The sequence below is a fragment of the Panthera uncia genome, assembly GCF_023721935.1.
Source record: "Panthera uncia isolate 11264 chromosome B2 unlocalized genomic scaffold, Puncia_PCG_1.0 HiC_scaffold_24, whole genome shotgun sequence".
In the NCBI taxonomy this organism is placed as follows: domain Eukaryota; kingdom Metazoa; phylum Chordata; class Mammalia; order Carnivora; family Felidae; genus Panthera; species Panthera uncia.
This window is the reverse complement of record NW_026057580.1, coordinates 41,101,380-41,107,623: the sequence shown is the minus strand read 5'-3', so window position 1 is coordinate 41,107,623 and position 6,244 is coordinate 41,101,380. Positions and strand designations below refer to the sequence as shown.

Below are 6,244 nucleotides of genomic sequence, written 5' to 3'. Positions count from 1 at the left end.
ACTTATGATCAAGTTACCTATGTAAGTTCTTAATTAGTGCCATTTTCAGGAGCTCATTCAGTGGGACTTGATGGAAACAGAGCATCCGGGTGGTTTCTAAATAGACAAAAGATAACAAAGGGGATAATGCAGTTTATCCAGATCCCATTGACTCTTTTGGAGTTTCATATATGAGGTTTTCATTATTTTTGTGTTCTATTTAGTATTCGTTATTATTATTACAGTTACTGTTTGGTGTGTGCTTTTTATAGTGTCATACTCAAAAAAATTCATATAAGGAACTTGTTACAAAAAAAAATCCAATCTGATTAAAAACTGGGCAGGAGATATGAATAGACATTTTTCTAAAGAAGACATACAAATGGCCAACACATACATGAAAAGATTCTCATCATCAAAAATCATCAAAAAAATGCAAGTCAAAACCACAATGAGATATCATCTCATATCCATTAGAATGGCTATTATCAAAAAGACAAGAAATAAGTGTTGGTAAACACTTCCATGTTCATTGTAGCATTATTTACAATAGCCAAGGCATGGAAAAAATTTAAATGTCCATCAATGAATAAAGAAAATGTATGAAATATCATTCAACCATGAAAAAGAATAATATCTTGCCATTTGTAACAACATGGGTGGACCTTGAGGGCATTATGCTAAATAAAATACATCAGATAAAGACAAATACCATATAATCTCACTTATATGTGGAATCTAAAACCAAAAACAAAATCAAACTCATAGATACAGAGAACAAATTGGTGGTTGCATGTCTGTAGCTTTATAGTTTTACAACAACTGGTGGTTGCCAGAGGTGAGGGGTGGGTAAAATGGGTGAGGGGGGTCAAAGGTACAAATTTCCAGTTATAAAATGCATAAGTCATGGAGATGCAATGTGCAACATGGTGAATGTAGTTAATAATACTGTATTGCATATTTGAAAGTTGCTAACAGACTAATCTTAAAGGTTCTCATCATAAAAAAAGAAAAATTTTATAATTATGTATGGTGACTAATGTTAACAAGGTATTGTGGTGACCTTTTTGCAATCCTAATCCTCAGTGTCTCAGAATGTGATGGTATTTGGAGATAGGCTCTTTAAATAGGTACTGATATGTCATGTTTTACTGCATTTCAGATACTGCATTTTTCACAAATTGGAGGTTTGTCACAACCCTGCATCAGGTCTATTGGTGCCATTTTTTCAACATTTGTTCACTTTGTGTCTTTGTGTCACATTTTGGTAATTTTTGTCATATTTCAAATTTTTCATTATTATTGTGTTTGTTATGATGATCTATGATCAATGATCTTTGATGTTACTATTGTAATTGTTTTGGGGCAACACAAATCATGCCCATGTAAGACAGTAAACTTAATCGATATATGTTGTGTGACTGCTTCACTGACCACTGTTCTCCCAACTATCTCTCTATGCCCAAGCTTCCTATTCCCTGAGGCACAACTGCATTGAAATTAGGCCAATTAATAACCCTACAGTGGCCTCTAAGTGTCCAAGTGAAAGAAAGAGTCACACGTCTCTCACTTTAAGTCAAAAGCTAGAAATGATTAAGCTTAGTGAGGAAGACATGTTGAAAGTTGAGATAGGATGAAAGCTAGACCTCTTGGTCCAAATGGGTAGCCAAGTTGTGAATGCAAAGGAAAAGTTCTTGAAGGAAATTAAACGTGTTTCTTCAATGAATACACACACATAGTGAAGTATAATAGTCCTATTGCTTATATGGAAAGTTTTTAGTGGTCTGGATAGAAGATCAAACCGGCCACAACATTCACTTAACCCAAAGCCCAATTCAGACCAAGACCCTAACTCTCTTCAGTTCTATGAAGGCTAAGAGAGGTGAGGAAGCTGCAGAAGCAAAGTACTACACTAGCAGAGGTTAGTTCATGAGGTTTAAGGAAAGAAGCTATCTCTGTAACATAAAAGTATAAGGCAAAGCAGCAAATGCTGGTGTAGCTGCACCAAGTTATCCAGAAGTTCTAGCTAATGAAGGGGGCTGCACTAAACAACAGATTTTTAATGGAGATGAAAAAGTCCTCTATTGGAAAAAAGATGCCATCTAGGACTTTCATAGCTAGAGAGAAGTTAGTGTCTGGCTTCAAAGGACAGGTGACTCTCTTGTTACGGGCTAAGGCAGCTGGTGACTTGAAGTTGAAATCAGTACTCATTTACCACTCTGAAAAGCCTACAATCCTTAAGAATTATGTTAAATCTACCCTGCCTGTGCTCTACAAATGGAACAACAAAGCCTGGATGACAGCACATGTTTATAGCATGATTTACTGAATATTTGAAGCTTCCAAATGAGACCTACTCCTTAGAAAAAAAAGACACCTTTTAAATTCTGACTACTCATTGACAATGTACCTGATCACCCAAGAGCTCTGATAGAGATGTGCAATGAAATTAATGTTGTTTTCATGCCTGCTAACACATTCTTCGGCCCATGAATCAAGAAATAATTTCAACTTTCATGTCTTACTTAAGAAATACATTTTTAAGGCTAGAGTTGCCATAGATAATGATTCCTCTGATGGAACTGGCCACAGTAAATTGAAAACCCTCTGGAAAGGATTCACCATTCCCGATGCCATTAAGAGAATTTGTGATTCATGGGAAGAGGTCAAAATATCAACATTAACAGAAGTTTGGAAGATGTTGATTCCAACCCTCATTGATGACTTTGAGGGGCTCAAGACTTTAGTGGAGGAAATAACTACAGATGGAAATGGCAAATGGTGGAAATGACAAAAACAACAAAAACAACGACTAGAATTAGAAGTGGAGCTTGAAGATGTGACTGAATTTCTGTAATTTCAGGATAAAACTTGAATGGACAAGAGATTGCTTCTCATGGATGATTAAAGAAAGTGGTTTCTTAAGATGGAATCTCCTCCTGAAGATGCTGTGAAGATCGTTGAAATGATAAAGGATTTATAATATTACATAAATTTAATTGATAAATCAGCAGTGTTTGAGAGAACTGCCTCCAATTTTGAAAGAAGTTGTACTGGGGGTAAAATGCTATCAAACAGCATCAAATGCTACTAAGAAAGAGCATCAATTAACTCTTCATGAAAAGAAGAGTTCATTGATGTGGCAAACTTCACTGTGGTCTTATTTTAAGAAATTGCCATAGCCACCCCACCTTCAGCAACCACCACCTTGATCAGTCGGCAGCAATTAACATTGAGACAAGTCCCTCCACCAGCAAAAAGTTATGACTTGCTGAAAGCTTAGATGATGGTTAGCATTTTTTAGCAATAAAGTAATTTTTAAATTAAAGTATGTGCATTTTTCAGACATAATGCCATTGCATACTTAATAGACTACAGCATAGTATAACCATAACTTTATATGCACTAAGAAACCAAACAATTTATCTGACTTGCTTTGTTGTGGTCGTCACTTTATTCCAGTGGTCTGGAACCAAACCCACAATAACTCTAAGGTATGCCTCTAATAATTAAGATTAAGTGAGATCATCAGGGTAAGTAGTCCCTAATCCAATATGACTGGTGTCCTCATAAAAGGAGGAGATTAGGACACAGACAGAGGGACAAGTATATGAAGACAAAGCAAGAAGGCAAATATCTGCAAGGCCAGAGAGGCCTCAGAAACCAAACCTGTTAACATCTTTGATCCTGAACTCTACTCTCCAGAATTGTGAGAAAATAAATTTCTTTTGTTCAGTTCACACAGTCTTTTGTATTTTGTTATGGCAGCCCTAGCAAAATAATAAAGAGTAAAAAAGAGAATAATATGGTGGTACCTAGAACAGGATATATGAGTCACAACATTTTTTGTTATATTTATGGTAGAGTTTTAAGTACATTTCTATACTGAGAGAAAAGAGATGGTAAAGCAGGCCTATAAACCCAGTCCAGGAGTTTTCTTACATCATTTCACTAATTTCTAGTTTATAACATGGCAAGATTCACTATATTCACTTGGCTGTGTCAATGCAGTAAGCATGTGTTCATCATGAGACTGGTATTTTTCTAATGTTGATAAACCAGACCAATAAATAGACTGACCTACCCTTGAATTGGTAGGTAGGACCTGGTTGTCTATGGGTGAAGAAAAATTTAAATAACCCCACTTCAATAAGTTGTGTTAACTAAATAAACATTTCACCATTTTTATAACTTTTATTCAGATATTCAATTCATTTGCTGTTGAGTAGCAAAATTATTTTTGTTTTAATGTTTAATCAACAATATTTTAACTTGCACTTTTTTAAATTAAGTAGATAGATTCTATCTGTGCAGTAGCATATAGCTAATTTCCATAAATGGGACACAACAGATTCTGGTCCAAGATGGCAATGTAGGAAGAAGACCGTGAACTCACCTTCTCCTCAGACACACCAAATCTTTACCTATTTATGGAGGAATTTCTCTGAAAAATAACTGAGGGCTGATTGAAGAGCTTCTGCACAACAGTAGATAGATCACATAGAGAACCAGAGAGATGGAGACACGGGAACAAAGAGAACCCCCACCCGTGATGCTGCAAATCGCAGTAGGGAGTGATAGTACTGAGGGATCATGAGCAGATTCATCTGCCCTGGGTCACAGAAAAAACAAAGCCAGTTTAAAAGGGCAGCTAGAATATAAAGAAATCAGCCCTAAGGCCCTGGGAAACAGCAGGGAGGCACCAGAACTCTCTCTGGGTTGGAGAGGCTGGCGAGCATGATAGTTGATGCTCATCCTCCACCGTGATAGTACAGCTGGGAGCAGGATCTGGGCACCATAGTCAGCCTACCAGCTCAATGAGCCCAAGATCCCTAGCCCATACCAGCCCCAGCTGTCCCACGAATGTGGCACTAGCACGGCACATACCAGTCCTGGTCAGTGTTCAACCATCTCACCAAGTGAGCTCACCAAGTGAGCTCCAACCATCTCACCAAGGTGACACAGGCACAAAGCATCCTGAAACATGCCAGGCCCATAACACACAGCTCCAGACAACTTGCCAGGGCATTTCCAGTGCAGAGCACCCTGGAAACCCCAGCCTGCCTCAATTCCAGCTGCTCTGCCAGGGTGCACCCTGGATGGAACACCCAGGAAACTCCACCTTGTGCTGCCTCAGCTCCAGTTGCCCCACCAGTGTCACTGATGAGGAGTGCCCAGGACTACCTGGACTGTGCCCTGCCTCAATTCCTGCCACACCACCATGATGCCCTCTGCATAGAGAACCCTGAGACTTTCCCAGCCTGTGCCTGCATCAGCTTTAGCTATATTGCCAGGGCATCCTCTGTGCAGAGAACACCAAAACCAACCCCCCCCCCCACATACACACCCACTTTAGCTCTGGCCGTCCTACCAGAGCAGGCCCAGCATGAAGTGCCTGGGGACTCCCCAGTTCACACCAGCCATGGCTCCAGCCAGCCAACCAAAATCACCAGCACACACAGTCTATATAGGGGATGACCATACATAAGAACATCCCTTCAAATATAGAAGTAGCTGTTTGCCTAATTCATAGAAAAAAATCCAAAAATTTAGTCAAAATAAGGAAACAGATGTATATGCTTCAAATAAAAGAATTAGGGGACTCACAAAATAAAAAGATGGAAAATAAGACAATATGTACATAAAAATGAAAGTAAAAATGAAGTTCTTTTAGGACATGTTCCAACTTAAGTGGCCACCAACTTAACACAGACTACTATATATTTTGGATATTATATATGAACCTTATAGTAACCACAAACCAAAACATATCATAGATACACAAAAAATGAGAAAGAAAGCCAAACATAACAGTACAGAAAGCCATCATTCACAAGGAAAGAGCAAAAGAAGAAGGAAAACGGAACTACAGAAACAACCAGAAAAGAAACAAAGTGACAATGAGTACATACCTTAAATGTAAATGGACTAAAAGTTTCAATCAAAAAATAGAGTGACTGAATGAATAAATAACAAGACCCATCTATATGCTGCCTAAAAGAGAGTCACTTCAAACTTAAAGACACATAAAGACTGAAAGTGAAACAATGAAAAAAAGAGTTCCATACCTAGAATAAAACAAAATAGCTGGGGTGTGTCGGTGGCTGAGTTGGTTAAGCGTCCAACTCTTGATTCCAGCACAGGTCATGATCTCCCAGTTGGGAGATTGAGCCCCATGTGGGGCTCTGCACTGACAGCATGGAGCCTGCTGGGGATTCTCTCTCCCCCTTTCCCTCTTCCCCTCCCCGACTCATAGACACACATA

At 38.6% G+C, this 6,244-nt stretch overlaps 1 pseudogene; it reads left to right on the top strand.

Annotated features, from left to right (window-relative positions):
* Positions 1–1,412: 1,412 nt before the first annotated feature.
* LOC125939093 (tigger transposable element-derived protein 1-like) lies at positions 1,413–5,204 on the top strand (annotated as a pseudogene).
* Positions 5,205–6,244: the final 1,040 nt, after the last annotated feature.